Genomic DNA, 13,655 nt, shown 5'->3' with positions numbered 1-13,655 from the left:
CTGCCGCTACATAGAAGAGGAAGAGATAAATTGGGGGTGGAAGACGCGACTGTAAGGAGAAAGGGAAAGTAGCGGAGCATGGTGAGACACGGAGAAGCAACTACGAAGAAGAGGATACAGGGTTCTGCGGGATGTAAAGGCTGGTTCTCGAAGCTGCGCCGTGTCCTTTTGGTTAAAGAAAAATTGCGGTACCACGGCGATGGTACGAGTTTCGGGATATCGATATCTACTGCGAATTTATACTATTTTTTTCAGGTGCGTTCAAACAAATATCTCGTAGAATCGAATATGAATAAACGAATGGAAAGGATATTTGATCTTTTATTGAAATTTAAGATTTTGAAAAATTCATTCGCCGTCTAAAACCACCGTCGCTTAAAGTCCGAATTAATTAAAGTAGCAATTGGAATTTTGAATTTGTATACGCTTGAAAACGTAGGATCAGGAGAGGCAACTAAAGAGGAATAAATAAACGTAGGGACAGCAGAAAATAACGAGGACGTATAACAATCAATATTCGAGCCACGAAGAAAACACGGGTTCTTTTACTCTGATTGGTTGAAGTTACTGCACACGACACGAGCCACGGGATTAGAAGTAGCGTCGTTAATAAAAATTATACCGCGAGCTGGCTTCTGCATAATTCATGGGGGCTAGCAACGCACCGTGAATACGTATCGCTGATTATGCCCTGGGAAATATTTTGATTATAATGCGATTAACGTTGTTTATCGATTGATTCGTCCCTGCAGTCTGCTCGCTGTTATCACCAAGGGAGAAAAAGGATCGTCGAGATGAAACTTAAAAGGCAGGAAGTTTATCTTGCGAGGTAAACCTCGGGTGCCGATCCTTTTAGTTTTCAGGCAACTTTTTTAAAACGTTCCTCAACTTCTCGGCGTATGGCTCAAGGGGGAACAAGGGATCTTCTTCGACAACTTTGCGAGGTAAATTTCTATGGGCCATCAACGATCTATCGTTAAACAACGCTTTTTATGTCAGACCGATCGATCTTCGATCGATGGATTAGGCTAGCTCGTTGGGATACAAGATTTCATTTACAAAGATTATAATTTTTAGAATGTTTCTTTAAGGGTATTTCAGGAAAATTATATCCAGACAATTCTCATTCTTCCTAAATCTTTAGAGTTTTAGGTATTTTTAGGAAAATTGCATTCAAGTCATACTAAAAGGATTAAAAACAGATTTCTCTTTCACATGTAGTATTAAACGGTTGTATTACAAATCCATAACAAACAATTTCACAAACATTTCAAGAAAATTAAATCGTAGCAATATCAAATAGATCAAACAGAGATCTATTTTTATCAAAAAACAGTTAAAAGAGAGAGAGAGAGAGAGAGATTGATAGAGAATTTTAACCTTTGCCAATATCGCCAGCAAATAACTTCGTACTCCGCAGAATAAAACATATCCGTAAAAACTGCGTCAAATATTTTTTTCCAAATTCCGCTGGGAACGTGCCATCTTCTTTTATTTAAAATCAAATTCCCGAATACTGGGGAAAAAACCTTTGCTTCTCCATTTCCACGTTTCAGGCCATAGAATATTCTAAACCTGCAGTGCTCACGTACCCATGGAGAAAAATAGTTTCAGAATTAAAAGAAAAAAGGGGCAGAGCGAGAGAGAGAGAGAGAGAGAGAGAGAGGGAGGGAGAAAGAAACCAGAAAAAGAATTCCAAGTGCCCTTAAAAGAGGAGCACTCGTGCGTGAAAACGTTTCCCCGCGATCGCATTGATCCTGGTTGGATATCACGCCATCGACTTTAATGAACGAAGAAGGCGTGAAACGGACCATCGTTCCAGTATTTAAAAAATCCGCTACTGCGAGAGGGTGTGCAGCGCGCAGCTATATTAGCAGAGGAGGGAAACGGGAGAAACGCGGAACCGGAAGTAGACGAGAAATTGAAGCCGCGCTCCTCCAGCGTCGACAGATTATCGTTAAGACAATTTCGCCATAATGAATATCACGGTCGCATTTGTGTCAACGATAAATTGAAACGCGGAACGAGCAGAAATAAAAGCCGTCTATGAAAGCACCGCGGGAACAACGATTAATGGAACCCTTTGATTTCATTAAATGGCTCGAATGATCGCCGAGTGTGGGATTTTTAAACAGGGCAGCGCGATGGAGAATAACAAGTTTTATTCTGACGGTGTTCAAACGAAAAGCTAGTCCTTTAATAATCGTGTTTCCTTGTTTTCTCTACCTTGTTCTTAGCGCCGTTTTCCTATATCGTGTTACGTAAGAATCTTTCGTAATATCAACGTAGGTTCATGGAAGAGTATTTCTTGAAATGGCTTTTCGATAAAATGGTAGAAATTATCGCCGGAGTCTTACGTACAAATTTCTTGCGATTTTTACGATGTTTCAATTCCAGCAACCCTTTCATTTTGCTGCATTCCGATAAATTCCAAAGATAATTTCATTTTTACAGCGAAAGAATTAAAAAGAATCGAATGATTTTAAAAGTACAATTCTACGCATTGCAATTCCGTAGAATTGAATCTCGGAACAACCCAACAAAATTGCACGGGACTAAGAAAAAATTAACAAGTGGTGTCACCTAGTTCTTTTAGTTCTCCCCTGGACACTATTACGAAAAACTTACACTTTGGTATAAAAGAGACGCCCTCTCTTAATTAATCTTTTCTTTATGAATATGATACCTCTTATTACAACCTTCGTACAAAAACATTCCTCTTGACATTCGTAATTAAAAGAACGCCAAAACCCTCCTGCAAGAAATCCAATTTAAAACTTCCAGATTACACGTATTAAGTACTATATAGCATCCTACTCCTCCGTGAAGCAACAAACAGATGTCAACAATAATTAAAGGAGCTCAAAAGACTCGAATAAAAAATCTAATCTTGAATTCTAATATCACGCTAACTGTACATTAACTGTACAACATTGCTGTCCAGTTGGTTTATGTACCAGATTCTACTCTTCTATAAAGCAACAAACTGTCGACAATCGTCCCTTTTGGCATCCACTCTCGCATTCATCTAAATTCAATTTCTCCGAAACGCTTGAAGAGACAGACGAAACCCGCCATTAAATCCAACTCCGTTCGCGTCCACTCTAAGGTCTACGATAACGCTAAATTTCCTTCGGACGTGGCGCCACCTATTCTGGTCGCGCCGTTACCAGCGCAACCGATAGTTAGCACGTGCACGGCGGGAAGAAGACGCCAGGCGCCCGCGAGAACAGATAATCTCTGTTTATCTTGTAATTCCCCGGTAACGCCATTAGACCGTCCGAACGTTGGCCACGTTGCCGGCTTAAATCTTTGTCTTCGTGCTGCAAGACGAAATGCAGGGGCACTGTTCGCAAGCGTAATTGAATCGACCGCCCCTTAAACCACGATAAATCTAGCCGAGAAAAGAGACACGCGAGTATGTGTGCGTATGTTTGTCGGCGTCTGATCGTGTAGAAGCGAGTGTCACGCGACAGCTGCGATCCCATCAATCGACCTGACGCCACACCGACGCGAGAAAACATGGACGAGAAAACCGGTTTGTCGTTGTTCCATCGAAAAGTAGGGCGATCGATATATTTGCGCGATTTTCGAATTTTATCGCCACGCTTACACGTTACGCGAGAAATACGCGACTGATAGCGGTATGGAGGTTGAAACGTGAGCTGAACGTTACCGCCAAAGTCTTTGGAGACCAGTCATTTTGCCGGGGATTGGATATATGGAATGGCGAGTATAGGCAGGTAGACGATTGCTGGAATTGGATCCTTCGAGTGATGTAGTCTTCATACGTGTTGAGTGTTATTTTTGCTATTTTACAGTTTGGAATCGTTGATTTCCGTTCTCGATATAGCAGAAGCTAGGGTCGTAGGTATCTAGAATATTCGAAGGGCTGGAATTATCGATATCCATGTATAAAACTTGAAAAGGTAGGTCTCAAATAATAGACTATGACACATTTAGCACATTGTGCGAAAAAGCGGGTCTTCGTTCGATTATTATCGTCTATATTTTCGAGAACTTGACAAATTCGTGTTCAACGTTACGATAAAATAACCTCGTTTCTATCTACGTGTAATAACTAAGCCACGAGCGTTCGTAATTTGTTGTACGTTCTCGGATTGGTTGCAACTTTTGTCAGCATAATCAGAACAGCGGTGCCTCGTCGCAGTTCTAACGAAATTCCAATGTGTTTCGTAAAATACGCGCGTGGTATTTATAAAAGTTTCACGCGGTAAATGTTCGAGTACTTCCACCAACTATCGTACGCAATTTCCTATGATTCTCGCGAACTGTACAGTTCGAAACAGGTGCCAATTAGTGGCCACCTGAGAGCAACGTGGATCAGCACACGACGTACCTGGTGACGGGTTTGATCGCGAATCGCTATCTCAGGCACACGCTACTCTCCCCCCGCAGGCTCGTGGCCCGGAAAATTGATCGGAAGCCGCTCTACCATTTAATTGCCGCCGATTATTCGTGCTCCAGTTTGCCACGTCACCGACAGACAGGGACGCGAGCATTATGCGGCTTTCAGGACACCCGACTGACCGGTGGAAAGATATTGCTCCGCTGTTTCATTGGCGTTTAATTAATTCACTAATTAAGCCCTGTCGATCCGCTGCTCGGTTACCTTGTCCTCTGAACACCGTCTATCGGAGGCTACCATTGGAAACGATACTTATTGTGCGTGCTCTCACCGTTTCGATTGACGTCATTCACTTCGCAATTGTTTCATTTGTCAATGATGAATTGGGTGGTTGATAAACGCTGTGTGACTTTCTTGTTAGAGATTCGCGTTTATCCGAACAACGTTGTTCGGAAATAGGGAGTCGGTTTGATCTGATTAGACTCTAATTAGATGCAAGTAGATTCTCTGATCTATTAGGAATTTTCTAAATATTCCTAATAGAATAAATATCTATAGAAGAGAATTCTGGCAATTGGAAATGTTTAAGTTTCCATCAATTAGTCAGGGAGACGATTCGTCGTATAACGAGGTAAATCGTTTGTCAGAGAAAAATTGCAGAGTCTAAATTCGATCGTAACGTATACAGATTGTGTATAACCATACGACACACGCGCGAATAACAGCGAATGAATTGAGTTGGCTGACGAGAACAGATTCACCATCAACTAAAACATGAAACGATCATCCCACCGACAAGACTCATAATCTGCTCTCTTATTAAGTTACCATTGAATAAAATCAACGAGGAACACGCAATCTCCCCAGACCACTGGCTGCGAATTAATCGATGAATCTGGCTGGCAGTAGCGGCAGATTAGCCGCCGCGAAATGAAACCGAACCGCCGCATTAGCCGATGCCAATAGTGGGATAACTGGAACGAAGGCGGAAGAATAACGCGGTTGAAATCTCGTTGTATCGTTAATAGGCCGCGATTATCTTCCCAGTGGAGATCTCCACGTTCCTCTACGCAGAATATCGCAGCCATATTGGAAGAATATTTTCTACCTCCGTTGAAAACAGAGTCGAGCGCTCTTCGTTTCAACGAAAATAACAAATAATAGACTGTTCAGGGAGCTCGTAGCGAAATTTGAGAGAGATTCAGCATCTTCTTAAAATTTGTGAAAAACATAATATTTGGCTCTTTCGAGGGTCAACAATTTTCTGGATTTTCGATCGTTCAAACACTTTTAAATAAATTTACCGACACCCGAGCCAAATCTACGAAGGCCAAATAGCGAAAATTGGGAAAACTTAGTAAATTGCATAATTGGGAATTTTTATACTTCGATATTGTTTGAATAAATATTTGCTTGGACAATTTCCTGCAATTCTGATCGAGGAGCCACAGAAGCGATCAAAGCACTAATTTCACAGAATCGGCGTGGATAATTGGCGTTTCAAGAGAGCGTATGGTAAACACCGAAACAAGTATGGACTGGACCAGTGTCTATTCATTCGTCGTAACGTTATTAAAGCAGTTCACGACATGCTGTTACTTAACAGCAAGTTATAGTCAATAATTCGGAGGAGATCATTAGGCGGCAATTATACGGTTCAGTTGATCGAGATAATAGCCGTGGCGGTGTTGAATGGGATCGAACGACGTTGTCGAGTTGTTGTAATGTTAATAATTAGCATGGCGGAGCTCGGGGATGGCGAGGGGAATTTCGACGCTCGATTTTCAACATCGGAGTCTCTACGTTTCTAGCGTGTCAGGGGGCATATCGTTTAATTGGACGATGTTTGCTATATGCTTACGAGTTTCAATGGCATAGTCGTCATTTTGCAGGTTAATTTAGTCGTACTGTAGCTTTGAAACGGGAATTTTTAGATTAGGTTCCGATCTATCCGAGTACAGATTATTCAGATTTCTAGAAATCTTTGTTATACTATGGCATTCTTCGTACAAATTTTCTGTATACTTTGCAGAAGCGCACAGATAATAACAAAAATTGCTTATTCTTCGAATTCTTCATTCTGGATTTTTCACAATTTGATTATACTATTAAAAGATTGAAAAATGCCTCTGCTATATAAATACCGTTACTACCTTCAGTTATTTTAATCAACACGAAAAAAATCGATATTCTTATGAAATGACAGTTTGGCCAAAAATTCGAGATCTCGGAACGAAACGAAGGAAAAGATTCTTGAAAAATCGATTACCACTTTGAATTATTAATTCCCTTCGACGAAAGCCATATCTCTGAGATAATTAATGCTGGCACGATTACATGACTACGACGAGGCGACGTTTCCCGGAATAAATCGCGATGGCGAACTGGTTCGTGACGCGACTCAATGAACAGCAATGATACAAAAATTAAAATGGAATTAACGCGATACCGGCGTAATTTAATAGCAGAGAACCGGCACGCTTAATCCGTTATCGGTGTTATTTGGTAGGGAAAGGGGGAATTATACGGAAGAATTCCAGTTGCGAGCGCGTACATCCACTCGCACGCTAATTTACAGGCGACTGGCATTCGCGTGCATGATTACGCTTTATCAGAACTGCCAGCGATGTACAAGTTACTCGTGTTTCTGTCGGTTAAAACATGTTCGACAACGATAACTCTCCAGGGAATAAACATTGTGCTTCGTAGAGTTGTGAAATCTCGAGGACAAGGTTACAAGATACGCGAGAAAATTGGTTGAGATTATACAGCAGGTTTTTAGAGAAATATTTGCGATTCGCTGTGACAAGTGTTAATGGCTACAGATCGGAGGGAAATTTGAAGGAACTTAATCAACATTTTGGTAAAGGGCTAATATTTATATTAACGACGTTATAATTTATCGTCGACGATGTTCTATAACTCTGAAATTACAAATTGAGATACAAATTGAGAGAAAAATTGGTGAATTTTTATCGTACGAATCGTTTGTCCCTCGACGAACTTAGATAAATGAAAAGTACTAATGGATCAATCTCCGATTCGTAAAGCTAAGGAATTGCGATGAATCTATTTTTAAAATTTACTCGAATGGCGTGCGAAAATTTATTATACAGCTGTATTCAGTTGGTACACGAGGCATATCTAATTACGACGTCGACGATCTAATTATGTAACACGATAACTACTCAACGTGTGTTCGAATAATGGAACGTTAATTAAGGAGGTGATCAATGGTGTTGAAAAGCATTAAGTTACCTTACGGATCGATATTCCTGATACGAATACCTGGAACTGGTTCTAGGAACTAATTCCAGTCAATTTTACGAACGATTAAGAATTCCATATTTACATATTAACAATAAAATACAAGTTTGAGAATGAAAACCTGAACGCTTCTATAAATATAACGTCCTGTAAAAGGACCATAACCCCGACAGAAAAAGAGACTTTCGGTCTTGAAACTTGGGCAGCCATCAAAGTTGGCTCTGACAAATAGATTAATCGAACGCGGTCCAGCAGGCCCGAAAAGAAAGAAAACAATGAACTCGGACATAACCAACCGCGTGCTCGATTTAACGAGCGCCTGTGTTTATCTTGGAAAGACGATTTCTCATCGAACGTTCCAACTTCGCTCCTAAAACTACAATTTTTGTCGGAACTTTAGCTTTCCTCTCGATGAACTCTGGATAGCAACAGAATGTTCCTCCAAGTAACTCGATAGCTGTCCTGGCATGAACTCTATGAGAATAACAAATTTTTCATCGACTATTTGACTTTTGCCCAATGGAAAAATGGTACGCGAATACTATCTTGGAAGAATAAAAATAAAGTAAGCGCAACTTTCTCAAATCAATAGTTTCCGGAATTGCTATATTGTAAACTGCGTTCTAGACTCGTCTATCCAACACCAAAATTTTGTTGCTCGTAGCACTTTCCTTGCGACTCCATTTTATCTACATCGCCAGGTATTACCTTCCACAGAGCCAGCAACACAGTCAGACCAACTGGTCAATCATTCCTCAGCCATAACACTTTGTCCTCGTCTCCAACTCTCACGCTTCCTACGACCCACTCCTACTTCAAAGCGAGGAATCGAAGCAGCTCAAAGAAAATCTCGCTCGGCGTATCCCCAACGGAGAACAAGCCAGCCATAATGGATTCACCCCTCGACAAAGGTGGCAAACACGCGTAGAGTGAAATAAGACACAGAAGAAGGAAGGAGACCGAAGAAAAAAACGTGAGGAGATTCGATTTTGGTGGATTCCTTTATTTGCTCCGCTTAAAAGGCACGTTTTGCCTCCCTAAGTCGTCGAATACCTCGCATTTGTTTGTGCTAACAAGAGGAACAGCCTTATCCAATTTTTAGGCTGCGGACGATAGTCACCAGACAGCGCTGGCATCAGCTATCTGATTAATTGCTATTAATCTACGTAACCTCGAACTTGCATTACCATTTTCTTATCGTAGTATTCGTTGGTTCTCCATTTCATCGCACAAGTCAAGGATTAACATCGCCCTGAAAAGACAATGGCATCCTCCAGCCTGTCCCCCTGGAACTCGTCTCTAGCCGAATCAATCAGGCCGTTCACCGCTGAATACTGACCTAACCTCGGTTCATCAAAAACCAGCAAGAACCCCGTATCTCGTTCCGAGTGCAGCGACTGGAAAACGAGTCGTCCGGCTCGTTCCAGAGTCAGGTCTCCGAAATTAGCCTGACAGAAGCTCGAGGAAGGGTGAAATTCAAAAAGCAGCCGGCAATTCCAGCTGCTGCTGCACGTACACGACGAGGACGACGCGGAGACGACTGCAGCTCGCATTACCTAGCCCCTTTCTCCGACCATTACCGGGGACATTAACGCTGCCGGCGGTTGTAGCAGCCTGGAAAAAACAATAGGTATTCCCAGGACACTTGTCCGCCGCTGTCATACCTGTCCATTGTTCGCCAGCGCCGTCTCGCGACGCTACTACCGCGCACGGCCTAAGAATTCGACTAGGAGGCTCTTCCTCTTATTAGTTGGAACAATGGGGTATTCGACGACCCACGTGTCACTTTCAGTTATTTCACAGATACTTCGAAAGGAATATAGTAATTGAAAACCACGGATAAAGAATTCGATAAGTTACATCTCCTGTCTTTTGTAGAAATGCACTTTTAAAATTTAATATGTTGCGAATCAATTCTACTAGTTTCATTCGTCTTGCCATTTGATTTTCAGATTATATATGACTTTTGTCGTTCTTTTGAACACTCAAAGATATCGAGAACATCAGTTACGTAGTAGCATAATATTCCATTCATTAAAAGATTAACATTCGAATTATTTCACCGATCGGTTACAATCAGTTTTCGTCGTTTTCATCGTTTCTCAAACGTTTCCCTCTGAGAGTAATACTTAAGACATCTTTAGAGATTTTCTAAAGATGGCGAAACAATTGCACGATAGAATTAAGCCGCTGATAAGGTGTACAGGAAGTTGAGCGGAACTGCAGGGGAAAAGAATTCCGTGCGCAAGTATCGGGCTTTTGAAATTCGTCAGGATATTGAATAAGTGGAATCTGTTTGGGGAGGTTAATTTTGATGATGTCCGAAGTTTTTATTGGAAAAGTTGGCAGCACGGGAATTTTGTTACGAACTAATATCTGAGGTATTCGTGTAAGCTCCCGTCGGAATGAACCGCGGGATAACTTTGTTTCTGAAATGATTTAGCCTTCGGTTGCCTTTCGCCGCTCTACATTCGCTGTAATTTTACGAAAACGCATCGGCACGATCATTTTTCTTTCCTTTCGGTTATCTGTCTGCACAATCCTTCGAACTGTTCCTTTATAAACATTATGTCACACATTTTATTTTTATTCTATTCTACGTTTGTACGTTGTTATTCTATATTTTGTTTTTTAAACGAAAAGAAATTGGCTTCTCGGCACTTACAACTTAAACAATTGGATTTTCTATGCAACCTAATTTTATCAACAGATCCATAACAACTCGCTTCAATTTTGCATTCGAACAGCTAAAACAATTAAAAATTTCATCTACTTTCTACTTTTTTTTTTACAGCCTCGAAACTTCGAACCAAATATCAGATTTCCAACCCGAAAGACACGAAACTACCAACTAGTTTCTCAGAAACCTGTTGCAGACACGACGACAGAACATCAGACTCTAAATAACGGCCTGCCCAAAAGAATGTACCAAAGGAACGTGTTAATTACTGTTGAAGACGTCTCGAAACCATCAAGCAGAGGATGCTCGAGATGCTCTTTAAAAAAAGATAGAGGGGAAAGCCGTCTTAACTACTGACGATGACAGTCTGAAGATTGGTCGGTGGGCAGGAGAAAAAATTCAGAGAGCCTGAAGGAATCCTCGTCAGGAACCCGATTCTATTTGAGGATGTACGCGTCGTTAGCCTGCGGTTCTTTAAAATGTGACGACAATCTGCTCGGCTCTTTAAAATGCAAACCGTGCGACATAACTATCTACTTGTGGCAGTCAGACACGGAGAAAAACGGGCAGTCACAGAGAAGAAAAAATAAAGAACGCGACTGCGTTTCAGCGAAATACACGCGCGTGTATTTTTATTCCAACTGGGTCAACGCACTTTCTGGCAGCCTGTCAGTCTTGGCTTTTTTATCATTCTTTCGACACCAGGTTGATCGAAATTGGTTAAAATTCAATTATCACCTGAATCGGTCCTTTCGGTTTGAATACCTTTACAATGGCTGATCTAGATTAAACATATCTTTAATTATCTTATTTTATTTCTAGATTCCTAATAGGTCGGCATATATTTTTTTAATATATTCGTATTAATATTTTTACATAGATATTTTTTATTAGATTTACGTATATCCTGGAACACGTGACTAAATTTGTCGCTGTGTTTATCAGTGTAACAATTACGCTACTCGTGCCTCGATAACAATAGGGAAAAATCTATGGAATTGGATAATCTGCACGATTACTCCTGGAATCCCTAACTCAATATCCGCCATTTAATCCAGCTAAATTGAACTTTAAACTGGAAAAATCAACCTTCACAATTTAAAAACAAATTGACGCTATTAACGATGAAAATTTACTCGGTGTTTTCCAATTTCCACGGCAATTTCTAAAAATAAAAACCCTACCATCGATTCACAATTCCAATTAAACGAATCCAGCGCGCCGACCAGCTGAAAATATCCCGGTTTAACGTCTCTTTAGTCGCTATTTCTCCGGAAACGTTAAGCAGAAACCGTAAAAAACGCGACTGAATTTATTTTCCACGGACATTGTTCGAAACCGCTAACTCGCCACGCCTTTGAACTGCGTCGTGTTGCTACGATTTTTCATCTAGAGACCTCGCCTCGTTTTATCGAGTATAAATTAAGCAATCATAACGGCGGCACACTATACAATTCGACCGATAAAACGTTTCGAAACTTCGAGCGAAACGAACTTCGCTGTTTTACGGTTACTCCGAAGCCTTCGGATATGTCGACAACAGGTGACGATGGTCAGCCTGGTCTTATTGTTCAACTTAATTGCGTTACGGTGAGACGACCATTTTAATTGTTTTCTCATTTTTCTTTAAAATTAGTTCGGTAATGAAACTTTAACGCTTGATGAATTTTCATATTTCTATGGAAATACCAGTATCTTAGATTCAATAAATGTAATATCGAATTTTCAAATATCCCATAGACGATACAACCTTGCACGAACCTAAGATTCTGACAGAGATTAATCGTTTCCTTGATACTTTAAATTAATTATCACGTTCCATACGAAACCAGCAGCTGCTCTAATATTTATGACTAGGATTGTGCATACTACAATACAGCTTCAGCTCGCTTTTCCCGGATCCTTGCCAACGGCAGAAACGCTCTTCCATTAGAAATTCGAGCGAATCGAAACTCTTCCATACGATTTCGATTACCCTCCATTCAGGAACTAGGATCGTCAGTGGAAGATCAACGACTAGAACACACGGTGAATCATGTTCCATTCGCGAACTGGGTCGACGATTATCCTGTTACACGTAACCGGTGGTAAAGCAGGTGGCTGCATTACCACGCTCAGGAGATTCCATGGAATCGCGGCCAAATCGAGTAGAATACTTTCAATCGGTTACCCTAGTCTATTCACCGGAGCGATTTCTACGAGGCTTCCGCATTGTTGACCTAAATCCTGGTGTATATGTGCAACGAGAACCAGCCAGTAGTTTCCCTTCTACCCAATTTCTTCGTTTCCGGTTAGTCTGCACCAGCCACCGGATGGAAACGCGACTGTTATCAGGAATTTACAAGGATTACCTTCTGTGTACGCAGCTTCTCCTCTATTGACATTCTCTTTGCTCCGATCGAAGGAAATAAAATGTTACGGAAAATTTTGCTGCGTGCTGAACTCACGTTAGTCCAATTTGGCAGTTAGTTCTGGCTACTTCGTAACGCTCCCGTTGTTAATGCGGTCCAAAGCGATTCGACCAGCGAGTACTTCGGTATTCAGGATTAAAAGTGTTTTCGAGTTGGGCGACTTGAAAAAAAACTTTGGTACATTCTTTTGTCCGAGCTTTGGATTTTTCAGTTTCCTAACTTTTGCATCGAAGCTTCAATTAATTGTGTTTTCAATCATTGAAAGAAGAACGAAGTTTTAGTAATTTAAAGAACGAGCGGGAGACTTCCCCGTTATGCTAAATGTTTTGCGATTCGACGACGAAGAAAATTAATCTTGGCGAACGTTTGAAGCGCTCCGAAATTAATGAGAATCGGAAAATTGAATTTGAAATACAACACCAGCGAGGGTAAGGTTTCGCCGGGTACTTGAATTGTTCGTTAATAAGGGTACACCGTAATTTTCCTTCTGATTAAAATGTCCTTTTTCTCCAGGATTTTTCAAAGTATCTATTATCCATGAAAATAACAACAAACACCGTACATCTATATATAAAACCAATAAAGAACAATTACTTCAAAATGAACTCAGAAAAATTCTTAATAAAATTAAGATAGGGATAAAAATTAGTAGATAAATAAGGACAAACCAATCTGTAACATTGTCTATTAAATTCTACATTGATTACTACTATTCCCTTTACCAATATCTTACCACTGCAATGATCGTGTTCAGCTTGCCCAATAACGCGACACTAGCGCCATGTGGGCGTTAACTAGTGTCATATAGTTACCATTGCTAAGTTTACATTCAGCAGAGTATTTGTAACTCTCTATATTTAAAAAATTAATTATATTTTCTATAAGCATAAGCAAAACAGAACTCTGAGTAGTCACAGTGTGGACGAAA

General features: G+C 40.7%; 1 protein-coding gene across 5 annotated transcripts in view; it reads right to left on the bottom strand.

The window, feature by feature from the left end:
- Positions 1-13,655, bottom strand: part of LOC100746746 — a 317,300-nt gene that overhangs the window by 205,378 nt on the left and 98,267 nt on the right. The window lies entirely within an intron of this gene.

Source organism: Bombus impatiens, unplaced genomic scaffold (genome assembly GCF_000188095.3).
Source record: "Bombus impatiens unplaced genomic scaffold, BIMP_2.2 scf_0637, whole genome shotgun sequence".
In the NCBI taxonomy this organism is placed as follows: domain Eukaryota; kingdom Metazoa; phylum Arthropoda; class Insecta; order Hymenoptera; family Apidae; genus Bombus; species Bombus impatiens.
This window is presented reverse-complemented; position numbering and strand designations above follow the sequence as displayed.